At 43.9% G+C, this 23,271-nt stretch overlaps 1 protein-coding gene across 2 annotated transcripts in view; it reads right to left on the reverse strand.

Moving 5' to 3' along the window:
• MYO7B (myosin VIIB) overlaps positions 1-23,271 on the reverse strand; it is a 111,741-nt gene that overhangs the window by 86,180 nt on the left and 2,290 nt on the right. The window contains exon 2 of one of the 2 annotated variants that reach the window (XM_043893997.1): positions 14,028-14,129. The gene's annotated coding sequence lies outside the window, so the exon portion shown is untranslated. Of the gene's footprint in view, positions 1-6,724; positions 6,941-14,027; positions 14,130-23,271 lie in introns of those variants that run through there. The other variant, XM_043893996.1, reaches the window with a different exon arrangement.

Below are 23,271 nucleotides of genomic sequence, written 5' to 3' on the forward strand. Positions count from 1 at the left end.
ACATCCACAACTGGATGCTGTTTTTGCTTTGGCTCTGTCTCTTCATTCTTTCTGGAGTTATTTCTCCACTCATCTCCATTAGTATATTGGGCACCTATCGACCTGGGGAATTCATCTTTCAGTGTCCTATCTTTTTGCCTTTTCTAGTCAAGGCTATGGTTTTTCCAGTGGTCATGTATGGATTTGAGAGTTGGACTATAAAGAAGGCTGAATGCTGAAGAATTGATGCTGTTGAACTGTGGTTTTGGAGAAGATTCTTGAGAGTCCTGTGGACTGCAAGGAGATCCAACCAATCCATCCTAAAGGAGATCAGTCCTGAGTGTTCATTGGAAGGACTGATGTTGAAGCTGAAACTCCAATACTTTGGTCACCTGATGAGAAGAGCTGACTCATTTGAAAAACCCTGATGCTGGGAAAGATTGAGGACAGGAGGAGAAGGGGATGGCAGAGGATGAGATGGTTGAATGGCATCACTGACTCAATGGACATGGGTTTGGGTGGACTCCGGGAGGTGGTGGTGGACAGGGAGGCCTGGCGTGCTGCGATTCATGGGGTCACAAAGAGTCGGACACAACTGAGCAACTGAACTGAACTGAACTGAACTGTTCATGGGGTTCTCAAGGCAAGAATACTGAAGTGGTTTGCCATTCCCTTCTCCAGTGGACCACTTTTTGTCACAACTCTCCACCATGACCCGTCCATCTTGGATGGCCCTACACGGCATGGCTCATAGTTTCACTGAGTTAGACAAGGTTGTGGTCCATGTGATCAGATTGGTTAGTTTCCTGTGATTGTGGTTTTCAGTCTATCTGCCCTCTGATGAAGAAGGGTAAGAGGCTTATGGAAGCTTCCTGATGGGAAAGACTGACTGAGTCAAGTACCGTGTCTCTGTACTTGATTCAGAATGAGTTAGGAACACATAAACATGCACACATGTACTCACCCACAGGCACACACATCTCACATGCAGCAGCTCTTTCTGTATCATCACTTACTTCTGATTTTTGTGTCATTGTATGTGTTTCTCCCACATTTGTGAGATACTTAGGAGCAAAACCTTGCCTCACTCATTCCATAAAGAATTCACAAAATGTTTGCTGAGTGATGGATGGATGGATGGATGGGTAGATGTATGGATAAATGTGTGGATGAGTGGATGGATGGATGAAGAGATGGATGGAAGGAAGGATGGATGGGTGAATGGATGTATGGATAGATGTGAGTGGGTGGGTGGATGGATGGATGGGTGGGTGGATAAATAGCTACCAGGAGGATGGAAGCAGCCTGGCACCCATCCCAGGAAGGCAGGTAAGGGGTTTCCTATAAGGTGAAGCAGGAGTATTTGCAAGTCCCTGCCCTTTGGAAGTGAGATGTTTCTTCTTGGCTCAGGCCCCCTTGTCCAGCTCTGAGGCTGGTCAATATGAGACTGTGGGGATCTGTGTCCTGCACTGGACCCAGAGTCTGCCTAATCTTAAAAATCAGAATGGGGATGACTATAACTTGAGGGTAGAAGGATAAGCTGCTGGTTCCCAAAGACCTCTTCAGAGCTTTTGGAAGTCTAAAGCCACACCACCAACATGCATTTCTGGGGTATCATTGAACTGGTAAGAAATGCTAAAAGGTGAGTGGGAAGGTAGACCTGGGGAGAAAATCCAAGTGCTGAAGGGACCAAAAAGGACCAGAGTAGACAAGAGACTGTGTGCTAGGTGGTGTGGGGAGCATATTTCAGGAGATTGGGGTCTAAAAGGCAAAACCCAAATGGAGACTCTGTCTATGAGCTGCCAGTCCAGAAGGAGCCCTCTCCTGAAGGACTAAAAAGCATTGCCCAAGGCAGGGATGCCCGCATTTTGGGGGCAGAAAGGATTGTTTAACAGAATGAGAACCTTGGAAGGTATGCTATGCCACCAGCTAACTGCCTATTTTCCACTCCTCCCCCCCAACCCCAAGCCTAAGGTCCCTAGCATGGAATCCATCACTCCAAGGAAAACAAAGCCTTCATGGGCTGGTGAAAGCAGAAAGGGCCACTGCTCTGTGGAAGTCAGAACCATCCAGCAGGTGATAAGGAATATGGGCTGGACCACCCAGTCCAGACAGTTAAGAAAGTCAAATATTAGCAGTTTCATATGGTTCCATCTACATACATACTGATATACGACTGTGTAATAAAAACAAGCTATATTTTATACAATTATGCCATTTTTGCCATGGACTTCCCAGATGGCTCAGTAGTAGAGTCCACCTGTCAATGCAGGAGACGCAGGCAGCTTGGGTTTGATCCCTGGGTCGGAAGATCCCCTGGAGGAGGAAATGGCAACCCACTCCAATATTCTTGCCTGGAAAATCCCTTGGACAGAAGAGCCTGGTGGGCTGCAGTCCATAGGGTCACAAAGAATCGGACATGACTGAGCATGAGCACAAGACTGCCATTTTTGTTTTAAAATATAAGATATATTTTGGGAAGATGCATCCTTTTTAGAGGTAATTACGTTAAGCCATTGACAGTGGTTTTTTCCTGGAAGCGGAATTGGGATAGGGAGCAGAGAGATATGGGCTTTTCCATATCCAGAGATCGCTTTTGTTATTTATTTTACTGTTCACAGGATTGTCCATGGGCCTGAAATCAATTCCTCCCCTTTCCCACAGTGATGACTACCTGCAAAGATCAGCCACCAAGCTCAGTGACAGAGGGGCGTGGAGGAGCTGATGGAAGGATGCCAGGAATACCTGTGACTGGCCACCCAGGTGTATGGAGGTGCCCCGACCTGGAGACACGATACTCCTGGGTCCTTTTTAGGGCCCTTTCTCTTCTGCCCAGGTGGCTCAGGGTGAAGATATAAAGTTTCAGTCCTCTTTCCCATCTTCCTCTAGTGGGCACAGGGGCTGGCCACTCCCACTGCCAAAGCCCTTGCAGTGTGAGACAATGCAAGAACTGGCTCCCCCAGAGGCTGGGTCCTGTTCCCTCCCAGGAAGTCAGAGATGGTAGGCTGACTCTGCTGAAGGGTCGCTCTCAGGGGAATCTCTCTTCCCAGCAGGGCTCTGCTCCCACTCTTGAGGGCCAATGCACTTGTGGGGAACTCACCAAGCCTGCCAGTCCTCTGCAAAGTCATGAATCAGTGAATTAAACCACGTTTATAGAGAGGGAGGTGGGAGGGGGGATTGGGATGGGGAATACATGTAAAACCATAAAAAAAAAAAAACAAAAAAAACAAAACACGTTTATCCCATCCCCTCTCACACCTGGGTTCAGGTGCTTTCTGGTTCCCTGCAGGTATAGGTGAAGTCCCTGCCTCTCCAGCCCACTCTTCCAGATCTGGCTTAAAAGTCTCCTTGCAGATAGTTAAGGACTTTGAGAAGGTCATGTACATATTGCTGTATTTAAAACGGATAACCAACAAAAACCTATTGTATAGCACAAGGAACTCTGTTCAATGTGCCGGTTATGTGCCAGTCTGGATGGTAGGGAGGTTTGGGGGTGAATGGATACATGTATATGTATGACTGAGTCCCTTCACTGTCCACCTGAAACTATCACAATATTGTTAATCGGCTATACCCCAATACAAAATATTTTAGGTGTTAAAAATAATATTAAAAAAAAAGAGTCCCCTTGCAGCCTCCCTGATGCTGTTCTCAGCCACCCTACCTATTATCTGTCTCTCTCTGGTCCCAGAAGACCCTGGCCAGCCCTCAGGAAGGGCATTCACCACCCTGAATTGAAACCCATTGTTTATACCTGTCCAGAGAACATTTCTTTTCTTGAGATTCACTTTGGCAAGGTGCTGTCAGCCTGCCTGGAGATATCTTAACAGGGTTGGCCCTTGAGAAGCCCTCCTGAATTTACCTTTTTTTTTTTTTTACCAATAGCATTTCCTCATTTGATATCCCCTTCCTGGTATCCCATCAGTGCTTCTTCTCAGAAATGGTCATGTTCTTAACTTGAGGACATTATTATTCTTGTCACTGTTTGTATTTTATTTTTGATCATCTGCCAGAAAGCCCAGAATACATTTGGTAGCTTTGTCTAGCAAATAGACGGGAACTTTTTATGAAACTTTTTCCAGCTGCATCATATTTACCTTAATTTTCCTTCATCTTGGTTTCTCATTTCAATTTTGATTCCTCTGTATTACAAGTATCTCTGTAAGCTATCTCAAAAGGCTCTTGTTTACCTTTTGAATAAGGCAGGAGATGGATGAGAGAGAAGTTGACAGATGCATCCATATGTACATGTCAGTACCCCACTGTGCCATGGCCCCTCTCTGTACCCCCTCAGCACTCCATCCCTGGCCCCCAAAACAGAGTAGGGGCTCATAATATACTTACTTAGAGTTTTTAAATAGTAGTTCATCAGTTTAATCTATACAGTAATGCTGCAAGGTAAGTGAAGCTGAGGCTTCAGGTGCCACCCTTGGTACGTGGCCGCGTCAGGATTTGAACCCACGCTTGTTTGGCTCTGTTTGTTTATTACATTTCACCTCTCTCCCAAGTCTGACATGCTCTGCTCTCTAGACCTGTGAGGTCCACAATGGTAGCCACTAGCCACATGTGGTGCAGTGGTAAAGAATCTATCTGCTAATGCAAGAGATGCAAGAGACACGGGTTCTATCCCTAGGTTGAGAAGATCCCCTAGCGTAGGAAATGGCAACCCAGTCCAGTCTTCTTGCCTGGAGAATCTCATGGACAGAGGAGCCTGGCAGGCTACAGTGCATGGGATTGCAAAGAGTCAGACACTTTGAACACAGCGCAGCACACAGCCACACGTGGCCACTGAAATTTAAATTAGTCTTAGTTAAAATTAAAAATTCCCCAGGCATGCTGGCTGCACTCTCAGGGCCCTGTAGCCCTGTGTGGCCAGTGGCTACTGTATCAGTATGGAAGAGAACGCCATTCTCAGCACAGAAAGAGCATTTCCTGCAGCCTCCTTACACCTGCACTAGGGTCCTGCCAGGAGCCAGGAGTGCCCAGGCTGGACTTGTACTTTCTTTCCTCTGCATCTTCAGGATATTCTTTTCTCAGCCTGGGCATCCTAGCCCTCCAGCATCATCATCAAGCCATCCTTGCCTTCGCAGCCTGCTTCAGTCCCTCCCCCTTCCGTACCCGTCCTAGGCCCCAGAAATCTCCACCTCTGACTTCCTGATGCCTGAGGTCTGTGCCTCCAGGTGGGTGACTTTTCTTTGGCACAGCCTCAACTCACCCACCCAACAGTATAGAAAGGAGACACATGCTGCTTGATTAATTGAGGGGGAAGACAAGAGAGTGTAACATGAAAATCGACTATAAAACATGACTTTGTTCCAACCTCTATTTGTCACTCATGACTCCACTCCTCCATACAGCTCTCTGCCCAGGGCCTCCTCTGCTCCAGGGGCAAGAGAAACTGTGAGCAGGTCCCACCTGTGCCCTCAAGGTGGTCATATCCAGTGGCTTTGGGCGAAGGATTTACCCTTCATCTCAATGTCCTCTGTTGTGAAAAATGTCCTATAATTCCTGCTGTTCTTCCCTGGAGTGCTTGTCACCGGGACTGAGAATGTAGAAGCAAGGGCCTTCATATGACATGAAAAGATCTCAATTATAAGAAAGTAGCTGGGAAACTGGGAAATGTGCACCCCTGCTCTGTCACCCTTACATAGAGCTGTAACTCCCACCCCCACTGTAAGCCGTTTTGAAGTGGGGGTGCAGCAGGGCCCAAGACCCACAAGGACAGCTTCCCGGGAGAAGGCAGCGAGGGCCAGCGTTCAGCTCCCAGTGGGCTCAGAGAGGCAGGGATGACACTGAACTGAGCGGCTGTGAGCAAAGTTTCCTTGGGGGCTTGTGCTCCAGGTCAATAGCTGCACACAGAGTTTTGGTTTTCTTCAAAAGAAAACCCTGAATGGAGTTCAGGTTGGAACAACATTTAAGTCCAGAGTTAAAGAGTGGAGACTGAGGGGAAGGCCTGGCTGTGGGGCTAGGAGGTTCAGGATGGGCCCCATCCCAGCCTGTGTCCGTGTCAGTTTCCCTCCTGTGAGAAGTGAGGACGGTGCCCACAGCCCTGACAGCTCGAGGGAGAGCCAGGGAGTGTTCCTCCTCTCAGAACGCCGTCCTGCCACAGCCCAGCACCCCACCCAGGGGAGGCTTTGAGACCTAGCAGGCAGGATCCTGCCTTGCTCTGGGGCCCAAGCTAATCAGAGGTAACGAACACGCTGGTCCACAATTGTCCAAGAAGGTAGGTGGTAGCTCAGGTCAGCCTGGGCCTGGGCGTCAAGTCCCCCTTTGCTTCTTCCTGTGGGCACTTCATCTCGCATGGACGTCAGTTTCCTCGTCCATGAAACAGAGGCAATAACACCCCAAGTGCGGGTAAAAGGCACATATGACATGGCTGACACACCATGACTCCACACCTCCTGAGGCCCCCTGAGGCCCCCCTGCTGGGAGAAGGCAGCCCCCACACCTGCCACCCCCTCTACTCTTGGGCCTACCTTCCTAGAGCAGAGGCCCACCACACCCCCTCCTCCTGCTCAGGCCCCAGCAGCCCTGCAGCTGCTGGGATGGATCTCTGGGCTGGGGTTCCAGGCTCTGGAAAGGGCTCTCACGCTCCCTCCTCTTCATCTTGTTCCCTGCCGTGCTTTCCCAAGGCTGTGACTCCCAATCCACCCCCTGTGCAAAGGCCCTCCTCCCACCCTCCCAGCTGGCAGAACGCAGGCTCGGGGCAACCAGCCCACAGAGAAGGCCCCGGAAGTGCCCTTACCTTGTCAGGGTAGGGGTCTTGTTGCTTGCCTTCCTTTCCACCCAGGCCCTCTGAAAGAAGCTGGGCAGAAGGCAGTGCCAGGGCTCTGGGTGTGTCGGAGCGCACAAGAGAGGAGGAAGAGGAGGAAGGGCCCCAAGAGGAAATGGCTGAGTCCTCTGGGCCCGCGTAATTTATGACAGGACTTTGTCCTTGAGCTCCAGGCACACCCACTCCCACGGGGCTCCTGCGGCCCCAGCTAGCAGAGCCTCAGAGCAGTCCAATCTTTAACCCTGGCCTCTTCGTCAGTCTCTGTGGGCCATGAGAACTTGATTCTGTGCACCTGTTGCTACAGCCAGACAAATCCCCTGGTGCCCATCCATCCAAGGAGCTGAGCATCTTTCCAGGTATCACAGGAACTCCAAGGCTGCCTATGCAGGAGTTCTACTCCCAAACCCCCTGTCCTAGTTGGGAGCACACACAGGAGAGGCCAGAGAGCTTTGCACCAGAGCTAAAGGCCACTGGGGCACCTAGATTCCCAGTACAGTCCCTGGGAGCAGAGGGGGCTGACTTGTGCTGGGACTTGAATAAAGGGGGATTTTTGTGATAAGGCAAATACAGATCCTTTGGAAGGAAAAAGCATGCAGCAGTGCACCCTGGGAGAGGCCAGGTTGGAGGGGACAGGCAGTCCCTGGAAGTGACAGTGAGGTCTTTGAAGGTGGGTAGGAAATGAGTCCATGGGAGATGCCTGCTGACTGCAACACTCCCTGGGTGAGGAGAGGCCTCAGGGGTACTCATCATTGACCCAGCAGGAGCCCATTGGGTTCCTTCCCTTTCCCAGGACTTGGCAGGCAGAGGTGTGGGAACTAACTGTCATATTTATTTGTTTATTTGGCTGCATTCAATCTTAGTTGTAGGGTGTGGGATCCTTAGTTACAGCATATGGGATCTAGTTCCCTGACCAGGGATGGAATCCGGGCGCCCTGCATTGGGAGCACATAGTCTTAGCCACTGGACCGCCAAGGAAGTCCCTATCATCTTCTAAATAGGACTGAGGCCAACCCTGACCTTGAGCCTCTTTGAGAGATGGGAACCAAATGCTGGTGGAAGGGAAAAGATAAAGTTGAAGAGCCATGGAGTAGACATCATGTAGCCCTGGAGAGAGGCAGTGGCCCCTGCTATCTGAGCTTTCTGTGGGTTCTCCTGTGGGCTCCAAGAAGCCCAGCTTCCTACTGCTATACACTCCATTGTTGAGACAGCTTGAAGGAGTTTCTGTTCCTTACAACCAACCAGCCCAGGACAAAGGTTCAGTCTCTCATTTGTGTCTGACTCTTTGAGCCCCGTGGACTGAGGCATGACAGGCTTCCGTGTTCTTCACCATCTTCTAGAGCTGGCTCAAACTCATGTCCACTGAGTTGGAGATGCCAAAGGTAGGAAAGTGAATTGGGAGGTGACTTAGGAAGGGCCATTTGGAGGAAGCACGGGCTCTGAGGCATCCAGTCAACTTCCCACCCACTCCCCAAACGTGCTGTGCTCAAGTTCTGTCCGGCTCCGGATAGCTTCCTGGCCCCTAAAACCTCATCCAGTTTCTGGGTCAACACTTGCTTTGGGAGGGTTTCTCATGGCAGGTGGCTTTTCTGGTTTAGAAAGGAAACATTTCACTCCCACAGGATGGGTGCTGCTAATCCTGGCAGCTCCTGGAAATGATGAGCCCCCTACTTTGGGGCTCCTGAGACCAGACTGGGTCCTTTGTGGCCTTCATTCCACTGTCTTCTTCCAAAAAAATAGTGGAACAGAGTATTTGTGTAGAACAATATGATTCATAAGACTTTTTTATTCCAGAGCCTGTCTTAAAATTTGATAGAAACATATTTTGGATACTTACAGACTTGTCTTCTGCTTTTTAAAAAAACATAGTTTGACATTAAATCATAAGTATTTTCTTACACTATAGCAAATATTAACATGAGTCTTCAAGTCAGCATGGTCAAAGACAAATATCGTATGACACTGCTTATATGTAGAATCTAAAAAACATGGTACAAATGAACTTATTTACAAAACAGAAATAGAGTCACAGATGTAGAAAACAAACGTACAGTTTTTAAGGGATAAATGAAAGTCAAAGTGTTGGTTGCTCAGTGGTCGCTCTTTGTGACCCCATGGACTATGGCCCGCCAGGCTCTTCTGTCCATGGGATTCTCCAGACAAGAATACTGGGGTGGGTTGTCATTCCCTTCTCCAGAAGATCTTCCCAACCCAGGGATCAAACCCAGGTCTCCTGCATTGCAGGCAGATTTTTTTCCGGCTGAGCCACCAGGCAAAGAGAGGGGGCATTAAGTTGGGAGACTGGAATTGACATACTTCATGGGTGCTAAGTTGCTTCAGTCATGTTTAACTATTTTTGACCCTATGGACTGTAGCATGCCAAGCTCCTCTGTCCATGGGATTTCCCAGGCAAAAATACCGGAGTGGGTGGCCATTTTTTTCTCCAGGGGAACTTCCCCACCCAGGGATCAAACTCACGTCTCCTGCACTGGCAGGTGGATTCTTTACCACTGAGCCACCTGGGAAGCCCCACTTTGCTGTATAGAAGAAACAATTACAACATTGTAAATCAACTATTCAGTTCAGTTCAGCTAAGTTGCTCAGTTGTATCCGAGGAGGTGAATCCCATAGCATCAGAAAGTGCATTACAGAGATATAGTTTAATACAAGCAACTTCAGTTGAACTTCAGTTCAGTTCAGTCATTCAGTCATGTCCGACTCTTTGCGACCCCATGAACCGCAGCACGCCAGGCCTCCCTGTCCATCACCACCTCCCGGAGTTTACCCAAACCCATGTCCATTGAGTCGGTGATACCATCCAACTATCTCATCCTCTGTCTTCCCCTTCTCATCCTGCCCTCCATCTTTCCCAACATCAGGGTCTTTTTAAAATGAATCAGCTCTTTGCATCAAGTGGCCAAAGTATTGGAGTTTCAGCTTCAACATCAGTCCTTCCAATGAACACCCAAGACTGATCTCCTTTAGGATGGACTAGTTGGATCTCCTTGCAGTCCAAGGAACTCTCAAGAGTCTTCTCCAACACCACAGTTCAAAAGTATCAATTCTTCGGTGCTCAGCTTTCTTTATAGTCCAACTCTCCCATCCATACATGACCACTGGAAAAACCATAGCCTTGACTAGACGGACCTTTGTTGGCAAAGTAATGTCTCTGCTTTTTAATATACTGTCTAGGTTGGTCATAACTTTCCTTCCAAGGAGTAAGCATCTTTCAATTTCATGGCTGCAATCACCATTTGCAGTGATTTTGGAGCCCAGAAAAAAAAAGTCAGCCACTGTTTCCCCATCTATCTGCCATGAAGTGATGGGACCGGATGCCATGATCTTAGTTTTCTGGATGTTGAGCTCTAAACCAACTTTTTCACTCTCCTCTTTCACTTTCATCAGGAGGCTCTTTAGTTCTTCTTCACTTTCTGCCATAAGGGTGGTGTCATCTGCATATCTGAGGTTATTGATATTTCTCCCGGCAATCTTGATTCCAGCTTGTGCTTCCTCCAGCCCAGCGTTTCTCATGATGTACTCTGCATATAAGTTAAATAAGCAGAGTGTCAATATACAGCCTTGATGTACTCCTTTTCCTATTTGGAACCAGTCTGTTGTTCCATGTCCAGTTCTAACTGTTGCTTCCTGACCTGCAGATAGGTTTCTCAAGAGGCAGGTCAGGTGGTCTGGTATGCCCATCTCTCTGAGAATTTTCCACAGTTTATGTGATCCACACAGTCAAAGGCTTTGGCATAGTCAATAAAGCAGAAATCAACTATACTCCAATAAAAATTAATTTTTAAAAAAGGCAACATGGTGGTCCATGCTATAAATGTGCCATCATTTGTGTAACCATCATCCCTGGATGGACATGGGGTGGCATCACTACCACCCAGAACACTGCAGTGTACGAACCTGTGCTCACAGCTTTGTTTGCAATATGTCATCACAGGGAGATTCCAGAAGGGAACTTACTGAAACAAGGGGCCTGAATGCTTGGCCACTAACCTTTCTCGAGCAGCACATCAAGTGGTCCCTCCCAGCAGACAGTGTCCAGGAAACTTCAAGGACCTGGCCTGACTGCCGCATCAGTTGGTAGAGCTCAAGGGGAACTCCTGAGGGGCAGTCCTCTGAGAGCCTCGGGTTTTCTGTTGCTGAGGGCACCCCAAGTCCTGGGAATCAAGGAAAGTCTGGGAACTCAGCCTGCCGCAGCCTAAGGACTCTTACCTGTCACACATGTGGCCAGACTTGACTGTCCCACAGCCTACTGTTACTTCCACAATTCTCCTCAAGATGCAGAGTCTGCTAACCTTGAAAAATGTGTTTCTGACTTGAACCAAAAGGCTTCCATGAGACAACCTGTGTTCCATTCCATTCTGTCCAAAGGTCAAGCCCATTGTAGTATCTGCGTAGCAACTAAAAAGAGAGCGCAGTGAGCATTGCTTTTTTTCTTTTTTTTTTTTTTAATAAACTTTTTATTTTGTATTGGGGCACAGCCAACTAACAATGTTGTAATTAAAAAAAACAATGTTGTAATAGTTTTAGGTGAACAGTGAAGAGATTCAGCCATAGGTATACATGTCCATATCCATGTCCAGCTGTCATGTGACTCTGAGCAGATATGAGAGTTCCATGTACAGAGGGTATTTGATTTCAGCTCTGCCAAACCCATCATAGAGCGACCTGAAGCAGCTTGTTTCCTAGTGGCCCCAATCTTCCCATCCAGCCTACCGAAGCCAAAGTTATCCATTAACACTAAAAAATAGCACAACTGTAAGCACAGACGTCTGTGACTGAGTTACTGTTTACAGAGTTTTACAATTCTCCGTCTCAAAGAAAATGAGCATTTATAACTGCTTTCTACGTAATGGGTTCATGGCATATGCCACTCATTCAACTTTCATCAAAACCCTACAAATTAGAGGTGCTTATCTAACTCTTTTCACAGTAAGGAAATTAAAACCAAAGAAGTTAAGAAACTTGCTTAAGTCATGTGGCTAAAAGTGGTGGGGGCAAGATTTGAATGGAGGTCTGCCTGACTCCAGGGCTAGGGCTCACTGCACTATATTACACCACACCAACCTTCAAACAACCCTGGACTCCCTCAAGTTTGAATAAGACATCCATTTTTAGAGATTTTCAGGGAAGGTGCTTCTCCAATTTGCTCATCCTAGCCTAGGATCCAAACAGAATTTATCCTTTAATTTCTGTGATCACCAATGTCCTAGGACAAAATTATCTGAGAAGAAACCAAGCCTAAATGCTTCCCTGGAAACAGCTGTGCATAGTATGGAAAACATTCTATCTGTGTGGTTCAGACTTTCTTGACTTTGGCATTATTGACACTTCGAACTATATTATTGTTGGGAGGAGCTGTCCTGGGCACTGTGGTATTTTTTTAGCAGCATCCCTGGCCTCTACTCACTATGTGCACTCCCCCAGTGGTGCAATTAATTGCTTCCAAGTATTACCAAATGTCTCCTAGAGGGGAAAATCTTCTCCCATTGAGAACTAATACATAGCTCATAGGTTCGAGTACAATTAAGGCTGGGAGAAAGAGGAGGACAGCAAGGGCTAGATGGAATGGCTTCTTGGAAGAAGTGATGCCAAAATTGGCCTCCTTGAATGACAAAAAGATACAGCTCAGAAGATACAGGGGGTAGAGGGAAGGGGCTGGTGCTCCCTAGAGGATCTTCGTTCTGACACACCAAGAAAATGCCTATATCAACAGAGAAGTCTTAGTGCAGCATCCTCCCTGGATCAGCACCGTCACTAGACTGGGCAAATCTCAGAACCCAAGTCCTGATGGGCTGGAGGTGGGTGGGGGGTGTCCATTAACTCTATCCAGGAGGAATGACTCATTCTGATTGGGCTTTTTCATAACCCATCTGAAGGACCCACCCAGAGGTTTGTCCAAAGGTTGGGGTTAGGGTTAGGCAATAGGAGGGACACAGTTGTGTTATAACCTGCTCTAAGGCCCACACTTGCCTGGCTTTAAGACCAAAGAAAGAGCTTGGAGTCAGTGAGAGCGATATCAGTGGTTTAATGGATGACAGAGTCAGAGCGAGGTCCTTGAGCGACACCCCCCACTGGATGTGGCTAACAGTAGGCAGGACACGACAGCCAGTTATGGGGTGAAATTGACATCAGTTTGACTTATTAGTTACCAGGGAAACCAGCAGAGGGACACGCCTCTCGTTGCCTCTTTGATAAAAGCAATCACTAGCCAGGGCCTGTGGCAAATATGTAGGAAGGTGAGTCCTGTGAGTAGGATGTAGGTGAAGGAGGCCCTGGTCCAGCAGGGGATGTACAGAGAGCAAGAAAACAGTCGTCTTGAGTAACCTGACCACAAGGGCACAAAATATGTCATTTTCTCCTCTCTGGAAAACCATGGCAGTCCAGTGAATAAATCTCGGTCTTGGGCCCTGGAACTTAAAGTCCAGCTACTGATCATAAACAGGGGGACCTCTGCCCCATGACCAGAGTCAATAGCATCCCGATGACTAATATGATTGCCCTGGGGAGTTGAAGTAGTGGAAGGAACAGCAAAATCTGATTACGTGGCAACTCAATAAACCAGCTAAATGATGCTGATGATGCTGATTGTGATAATGATGATAACACTTTGTCCAGCTCTTGGAAAAGGTTAAGGGTGAGAGGCCCATTGTTAAAAGCTTTATTTCTAAAGAAAAAAAGCAGCAGCAGCAGCAGCATTAGGATGGATTTCTTACCACTGATTGGAATGCTCTGTGTACACCAAGGTTAGTTTCTTTTCCTCCTGGTTCCACAGCTGGAATACTGTTTTCAGCCTCACTCATGATTAGGATCAACCATGGAATGAGGGTGAGTAATATGCTTCACTTCCCAGCCTCCCCATTTAAACCTCCTGCGCTAGCCTGCACAGTGTCTCTTTTCCTCTCTGTTGGTGGCATGAGGGGCATCCAAGAGTGGATTCTGGGGCCCTAGGGGGTGGTGGGGCCACAATATGGAAAAACCTTGGGTTCCTGAATGACTCTGGGGTGCAGAGTTCCACCACTGACCCCAGTACCCCTTTACAAGGACAAGAAATAAATTTTTTATTTCAAGTCATTGAAATTTGTTGTTGTTATAACAGTTAATCTACCATCTTCAAAACATGATCCCACTGCCGTCCAAATCTGCCTTTGTCTTTCAAACACCAGCACAAGCACTCTTCCCAGGAACTTGGCCCTGACTGCCACTCTAGCCTTGCCCCCCTTTTAATTTCTAAGGCACTCATTACACACATCACATAACTTACCTGTTAGCATGTATTTTTTTTTTCAGAGTAGGACTTCCTGATTGATGGTATGTTTCTCAAGGCAAGAATCATATGTTACAGTTGTCTGTATCTTCACAATTCCTAATAATAACAATGATAATAATTAATATATATATTATGTCCCAGGAATTGTTATTTATACATAAACACATTTCATTCCATAACAACTTTATGAGATGAATATCACTATTATCCCCAGCTTATAGATGATGTTTAGGCACAGAGAGGTTAAGCACTTTGTGCAAGGTCATCATAAGTTAGAAAGTGACAGAGCTAGGATTCACACCTAGAAACCTGAGTACTCAGTGAGTGCCCAATAATTATACCATCTTAACCATAAATGTTAAAGGACTGTGAGCTTGTATGTCCAGTTAAATTGCAGCCTGCTTTGGACAGGGAACCTTGGTATTGATCTTATTTGTTCTTGTACGTGAAGCTGGCCAGGTGCAGAGGAATTGTCATCCCCCACCACTGCAGGCCAGCTGGAAGCCAGCTCTGTGGGCAGGGCAGGGCAGGGCAGGGTTTGCTCTTAGTGCTGTCTGCCTTTACCACCCGGAGCCCTGGAAAAGGTGTCAAATAATTCAGGAAAACTCACTGCTACTTTAAACCAGTTTTGGAAAAAAAACAACTAACCTTTTTTCCTGCATAGTCCCAAAAGCAGAGACTACAACTTTTAGCAACTTCTCCTAAATTTTTTTTAAATATAATTAACTTTCCAGCTTTGTATCTCCTCTTAAATCCTGACTTTTAGAGCCAAATGGAAGTCTAGGGTCTCGAGGTAGCCCATTATGGAACTGCATTTGGAGATAGGACCTTTAAAGAAGTAATAATTAAGGTTGTGTGTGTGTGTGCATGCACACTCAGTTGTGTCCAACTTTCTGCAGCCCCATGGACTGTAACTACCAGGTTCCTCTTTCCATGGAATTTTCCAGGCAAGAATACTAGTAATTAAGGTTAAACAAGGTCATTAGGGTAGAGCCTTACTTAGTCCAATCTGACTGATGTCCTTAGGAGATTAAGACATAGAGGTGAAGAGGGACGAAGCAGTGACAGAGGGGAAGGGCAGCTGCCTACAAGCCAGGGAGAGAATCCTTAGAAGAAACCAGCCCTGCTGCCACATTGATCTTGAACTTCCCACTTCCAAAACTGTGATAGAATAAATCCCTGTTGTTTAAACTGCCCAATCTGCGGTATTTGTGCAGCATCCCTATCAAACTAATATACCAAGTGATCAAGTTTATCATTTCCTGTGATACATCACATGCACAGTCTGTGATGAGAGAACAGTAGCTCATCTCTGTGGTGCTCTTCCCCCAAACTCACAATCCCAGTCTAATCATGAGAAAAACATCAGACAAACCAAACTGAAGGACATTCTACAAAATATTTTTCCAGGATGCCTCAAAACTGTCAACATCATGAAAAACAAGAGAAGTTTGAGAAGCTGTCATAGACCAGGGGGGACTAAGGAGGCCATACAATACTGTATCCTGGTTGGGGTCCTAGGACAAAGAGAAGACACTAGTAGAAAAACTGCTGATATCTAAATAAAGTCTTCTTGTGTTGTTCTTTAGTCGCTAGGTCATGTCCAGCTCTTTTGCAACCCCATGGATTGTAGCCTACCAGGATCCTCTGTCCATGAAATTTCTCACTAGAGTTTAATTAAGAATATGTATGTATCAGTGTTAGTTTCTGGCTTTTGAGAAAAGTAATGGCAAATGGTAAGGTAGGTTGTTAATATTAGGGGGAACTGGATGAGGGATACATGGAAATTAAACTTCTTTGCAAATTTTCTGTAAATCTAAAATTATTCCAAAATCTAAAATGTATTAAAAGACAAAGAGTCTGTTTGAGTTTCTGCTTTCAATTCTTTGGTATCCATACCAAGGAGTAGATTTGTTGGGTCATATGGTAATCTTACGCTTAACTTTTTGAGGAATGGCCAAACTTTTTCACAGTGGATGCACAAGTCCCACTAGCAAGTGTACAAAGATTTCAATTTCACTATATCCTCACCAACACTTGTTAGTTTCTGTTATTTTGATTACAGCCATTTTAGCTGATGTGACATGGTGTCCCACTGTGGTTTTGATTTGTGTTTTTCTAATGACCAGCGATGCTGAGCATCTTTTCATGTGCTTATTGGCTACTTGCATATCTTTGGAGTAATGTCTATTCAAGTCCTTTGCCTGTTTTTAAATTGGGCTGTTTGTCTTCTTGTTGCTGAACTGTAGGAGTTCTTCATATGTCCTAAATATTAAGCAATTATCAGCTATATGATTTGCAAAAATGTTCTCTTCTATGGATCATCTTTCTACTCTCTTGGTTGTGCTCCTTTGATGTACAGATCTTTTTCATTTTATGAAGTCCACTTTATTATTCTTGTTACCTACGCCTTTGGTGTCATATTTAAGAAACTATCACTAACTCTAAGGTACGTAGATTTGCTTGTATGCTTACTTCTAAAAGTTTTATAGCTTTAGCTCTTACATCTAGATCTGTGATCCATTTTGAATTAATTCTTGTATATGTTGTTAAGATAAGGGTCCAGTGTTTTGATATGTTGATGCCCAGTTTTCTGTCACCATTTGTTGAAGGGACTGTTCTTTCTCCACTGAATGGTCTTGGCATCCTAGTCAAGATCAGTTGACCGTAGATGTGAAGATTTATTTCTGGATTCTCAGTTCTATTCAATTGGTCTATATGTCTGTCCTAATGCCAGTACCACACTGCTTTGATTAATGAAGGTCTGTAGTAAAATTTGAAATCAGAAAGTGAAAGTCTCCCAACTTTTTCTTATTCAAAGTTGTTTTGACTCTTCAGGATTTCCTTGTGATTGCATATGAATTTTAGGACAGGTTTTTCCATTTCTGGAAAAAAAAAAGTACTATTGGGGTTATGATAGGGATTGCATTGAATCCGTAGATCGTTTTGGGGCAGTGTTACCACTGTAAGTCTCCCAGTCCATGTATGTGAGGGATCTTTTTATTTACATATTCTGTGTTTTTATAGATGTTTGTATTTTCAGTGCACAAGTCTTTCACTTCTTTGGTTAACTTTATTCCTAAGTATTTAATTCTTTTTGATGCTCTGATAAATAGAATTGCTTTCTTAATTTCTTTTCAGATTGTTCATTACTAGTGTACAGAAAAAAACTAATCTTTGTGTGCCGATTTTGTATGGCAACTTTGGTCTGCATAGAAGTATTATTCACAGTAGCCAAAAGGTGGCAAATATGCAAGTGTTCATCAACAGAAGAATGGATAAACAAAGTATATCTGTGCTTTGTATATATGGATAAATATGGATATACATATATATATGTACAATTGAATATTATTTAACCCTTAAAAATGAAGTTCTGACACATTCTACAACATGGATGAACCCTGAAAATATGCTAAGTGAAATAAACCAGTTACAAAAGGGCAGACATGGTATGCAATATATAGAATAGGCAAATTCATCGAGAAAACAGATTAGAAGTTACCAGGGGCTGTGAGTAAGGGAAAATGAGGCATTACTGCTTAATGGGTGCAGAGTTTCTGTTTGGGATGATGAAAATTTTTTGAAATAGTGGTGACAGCTATATAACATTATAAATATAATGAATTGTACACTTAAAATGGCAAGTTTTATGTTATATATATTTTAACAGTATTAAAAAATAGCTTAAAAAAAGACTGTGAAGTTCACTTGGTCCAACCATGATTTCACAGCTGAACCCCTTTATGACATAGTGATGGTTTCAGCTCCCACATTTCCAAAGAGGTGGTGCTCATCACAAACCAAAACCAAAGTCAACTAAAACAAAACAAAAACAAAGAGTCATTTTGTAACTTAAAAAATAATTCTTTTAAGTTGATTAAGTCTTTATTTATTTATTTTGACTGCATGGCATGTGGAATTTCCTGACCAGGGGTTCAACCCGCAGCTTCTACATTGGGAGAGCACAGCCTTAACCACTGGACCTTCAGGGACGTCCTTCCTTTTGTAATTTGAATAATTACTCAGCAACATACATAATTGTGTGTTGAAGAGGCTGTGCTCAGGATAGGGCACACATCTACACAAAGACGGTTTCTATACAAAGCAAGACCAGAATCCATGAAGATATCTCTGCCTGATCGTTGGGCCTAGAGATGGGGCCCAAGCATAGCAAATTGATCTGGGTAGCTTCCACATCATGATCAACTAGAGACTGGCACTTCTGGTTTTCAGGTTATGAGTAGTAAGCTCATTAGTGGGGTGTGAAGTCAATTTGATATGCTGACCTAAAACAATCGGTTATTTTTACCAGCAAAAAAGGTTTATTCAGAAACAGCAAAGAATTGCAGTTCACGACATGCAATCTATGGTGAACTGCAGATATATCCAGAGAACAAAAGGGAGGACCATTTTCTTTGTAGAGGAGGGGGCACTGGGAGAGGCTGTTAAACAGAGTCCACTGAATGAAACTTCTAATTTGCAGTGTAGTGGCTTTTCGTTGGCTGAGTTGTAATAGCTTCTCACTGGCTGTTGGTTGCCAGCCCAGGAAAAATTCTTCCTAGCTCCTGCTGGGTAGTAGAGCAGTAATCTTCTTCCTGTTGGAGATGTAAAGATACTTCTCTCTCTGTTGGGTCTGTAACCGATGTGAAGCGGTAGAGCATTAGCGCTCCCCTTTCTGACCTACTGACTCCATTGAGGCTTCTGCTTATCCACTTCACAGGTATAATATGACAAAATCAGAGCTGAGTAGAAGTTATCATGTGGAACAAGACTACATGTTTCATGTTTTTAACAACCTTAGAAGCTTATGTGCACCATTTTCCCTTGTCCTCCCTTCCCTCAACAGAAAACCAATGTTTTGTTTCTTATACAATCTCAAATTAAAAAAACATAGTTAAAAGCAACAACAAATATATGTACTCTTCCCCTTTTCACAAGAGATAGCATACTCTGTTCTGCACTTTGCCTTTTTTCACAGTTTAGAAATCTTTTTATGTATCAGTAAGAGAGTTTCTTTGCTTTTCATTATGGCTATGTAACATACCATTGTACAGATGTATCATAATTTTGTGATCATTCCTGATTGGATATTTAGGTTATTTCCAGCATTTTTCAATTAGTGCTGCAATAAGTAATTTTGTAGATACATCATTTGTACATAGCCACGTGTATTTGTAGGATACATTTTCTGAAGTTCAATTACTAGGCTAAGGGCATATGCATTTGTAATTTTTATAAATATTGCCGGCTTACTTTCTGGCAAGTAGTAAGAAAGTAAAGGCTGCTGTAATAAACTTCCACCAGTATCCTGGGAGAGGGGCTCTTCTTCCATGGCCTCACCAGTGGAATGCTCTCAGATTTTTGCAATCTGAGAAGTGAAAAATAATATCTCAATACAATTTTAATTTGCTTTGATCTTGTTTTAGGATATCTTTTATGAATTTTAGAACCCTTAATATTTTCTCTTTTGTGGATTGTCATATCTTTTGTCCATTTTTTTTTACTGGCTTATTAGTCTTTTTCTATTGAGTTATTGATTTCTAGGGTCTCTATATTCATAAAGGAGATTAACCTTTTGTTCTATAAATTTTTTAAAGATTTTTTTTAATGTGGACCATTTTCTTAATTTTATTTTTTTATTGAAGTATAGCTGATTTAGTTGTACCAATCTCTGCTGTAGAACAAAGTGACTCAGTTATAAACATATAGACATTCTTTTTTTAATATTTTTTTCCATTATGGTTTATCACAAGATCCTGAATATAGTTCCTGGTGCTACACTGTAGGACCTTATTTATCATAAGACATTTAAATTCAACAGCCTGAGGCCTGACTTTGACCTGGTCCTTGCTCAGCACAAGTGGAAATGTTAAACATCATCCTTAGTAATAGATCTGTTGATGTTTACGACTAAGTGAATTGTACTGTACTGTACTGTTAGTAATAGAGCAGAACAGTACTGAAGACCTGAGCCAGGAAATTCCCTTTTATCAAATGACACAAAGTCTACCCTCTGGTTTAAAAGTTTCAGGTAACAAAATGGAAAATAAATTCATATTTAAAATGTAGCCCACCAGGCTCCTCTGTCTATGGGATTTCCCAGGCAAGAATATTGGAGTGTGTTGCCATTTTGTTCTCCAGTGTAATGTGGACCATTTTTAAAGTTTTTATTGAATTTGTTACAATATTGCTTCTGTTTCATGTTTTGGTTTTTTGGCCAGGAGGCATGTGGGATCTTAGTTGCATGACCAGGGATGGAACTTCACCTAGAAAGTGAAGTCTTAATCACTTCTCTTAACCACATAGAGAAGGCTCTATGATAGTTGAATAAAAAATGTTTAAATTCTTAGTCATTTGTCTTTTGGCTTTGTTAATGGTGTGTTGTTTCTGCCAGCATATGTTTTTACAGTTGTTTTACTATTATGTTTAATTTTTTGTGTGTAGTCAACATTTTCAGACTTTTATGGCTTTTGGCTTTTCGATCTTTGTCTGAAAGTTTTTTTTTTTCCCTCTATTTTTATTAGGGAATTCTTAGGCGGGGTTTTGGTTGTTCACATAAAGTTTTGCCATTTACAGTACTCTATGACTATTTTGTTAATTTCATATATTCTGGCCATCCTTCCATGAGAGGGCTAAAGTTTCAATTAAATTGTATTAGTGGCGGTGTGGTGTGCCATGGTATTGATATTTAATGATTCATTATCCACTACTCGTGGGCTTTCAAGTGGGTCCAACTTTTCAGTATTCTGAGCGATGTGGCAGGACAAATCTTGCATGTGTCTTAGGGAGTGGTGAGTCTGGGATGGGAGAACACTGCAGAGAGCGGGAAAGCAGGCTTAGAATGCACTTGTTTCATTTGTTTCTTTACCTGCAGGGACCCCTAGTGGCTCAAGCACAAGAAGGCAGGTCAGACTTGGAGACGGCTTCTCTCACAGAGAATAATAAAATAATAATGAAACAGAGAATAATGAAAATAGTGGTCACTCACCTAGAGCTAGACATTCTGGAGTGTGAAGTCAGGTGGGCCTTAGGAAGCATTACTACGAACAAAGCTAGTGGAGGTGATGGAATTCCAGCTGAGTTATTTCAAATCCAAAGATGGTGCTCTTAAAATACAATATGTCAGCAAATTTGGAAAACTCAGCAGTGGCCACAGGACTGGAAAAGGTCAGTTTTCATTCCAATCTCAAAGAAAGGCAGTGTCAAAGAATGCTCAAACTACTACACATCTGTGCTCATTCCACATCCTAGCAAGGTAATGTTTAAATTCCTTTCAGCTAGGCTTCAGCAGAATGTGAACTAAGAATTTCCAGATGTAGTAGCTGGATTTAGAAAAGGTGGAGGAATCCATGATCAAATTACCTACATTGATTGGATAAGAGAGAAAGTAAGGGAATTCTAAAAAAGATCTGCTTCACTGACTATGCTTAAGCCTTTGACTGTGTGGATCACAACAAACTGTGGAAAATTCTTAAAAAGGTGGACATACTGAACCACCTTATCTGTTTCCTGAGAAATCTGTATGCACGTCAAGAAGCAATAGTTAGAACTAGACATGGAACAATGGACTGGTTCAAAATTGGGAAAGGATTACGTCAAGGGTATATATTGCCACCCTGCTTATTTAACTTCTATGCAGAATATGCCATTAAAATACAGTTGGATGACTCACAAGCTGGAATCAAGATTGCCAGGAGAAATATCAACAACCTCGGATATGCAGATGACACCACTCTTGTGGCAGAAAGTGAAGAGAAGCTAAAGAGCCTCTTGATGAGGGCGAGAGAGGAAAATGAAAAAGCTGGCTTAAAAACTCAATACTCAAAAAACTAAGAGCAAGGCATCCAGTCCCATCACTTCATGGCAAATAAAAGGGGGAAAAGTGAAAACAGTGACAGATATCTTCTTGGGCTCCAAAATCACTGTGGACAGTGACTGCAGCCACGAAATTAAGACACTTGCTCATTGGAAGGAAAGCTTTGACAAACCTAGACAGTGTATTAAAAAGCACTTTGCTAGCAAATGTCCGTATAGTCAAAGCTATAGTTTTTCCAGGACTTATATGTGGATGTGACAGTTGGACCATAAAGAAGGCTGAGTGTCAAAGAGTTGACGCTTTCAAATTGTGGCACTGGAGAAGACTCTTGAGAGTCTCTTGGACAGCAAGGAGATCAAACCAGTCAATCCTAAAGGAAATCAACCCTGAATATTCATTGGAAGGACTGATGTTGAAGCTCCAATACTTTGGCCACCTGATGGGAGGGCAGGAGGAAAGGGGGGCAACAGAAAATGAGATGGTTGGATAGCATCACCGACTTAATGGAGATGAGTTGGAGCAAACTCTGGGAGATAGTGAAGGACAGGGAAAGCTGGCATGCTACAGTCCATGGGGTTGCAAAGAGTCAGACATGACTTAGCGACTGAACAACAACAACAACAAGGGGACTTGAAATCTGATTCAACTCCCTCATCTAACACAATAAGCTCAGAGCTTGACACAGAACCCAGATTTCTGATCCCCAAGCCTGAAGTTCTGCCACTGCCAGGCTGCTCTTGATATTGTATGACTTTTCACTCCCAGAAATATTCAGCAAGTCGCAGTGTCTCAAAAGGCTGGAAGGATAATTCTTGCATGGTTATCAGTCAAGGGAAACAGAGTTCAGGACTGCCACAAGCTCATTTCTCCCATGTCTCTCATGTCTCTTCTCTATCTTTAGTATACTTAGAGAGAAAAAACAGCCTCCCTGCTGAGTGGCCTCTCTACTACCAGCTGTGCTGGGACTGGAACGAGGAGTGGAGAGAGATGGTGGTCTTCAAAATGCAAGGCAGCCAAGACTCAGAAAGCCTATCTGTTCTGCTCCAAGATCTGTCCTTTGGAGGCTCTGAAAGACAGCCACCTGGTGGAAAGGGGCTCTGGAAAACTCTCCTGGAGCTGTGTTTGCATTTGCAAGCACAATGCTTTAACTAAGACTCTTATGTTTGTTTCAAAAAGCCTGTCCTATCTTACTAAGTTAATGGCTTCTTGAGTATAAAACATAGATCTGACACTTTCCTTACAGCCTTCTGACTCTCTGCACATTATGCTGTGTTAAGTCTGCTTCTACTTCTCCATTCTCTAAACCATCAGGACAGTTAGAATTTTTATGTTAAAATTCAGTCATTATCCTTTTGTAATTGCATTGCTTAGCCCAATTACTTTCATAGCTGTTGGTTGTATACCTTTGGTGAAACTACA

This window comes from Cervus elaphus, chromosome 33 (assembly GCF_910594005.1).
Source record: "Cervus elaphus chromosome 33, mCerEla1.1, whole genome shotgun sequence".
Taxonomy (NCBI): Eukaryota; Metazoa; Chordata; class Mammalia; order Artiodactyla; family Cervidae; genus Cervus; species Cervus elaphus.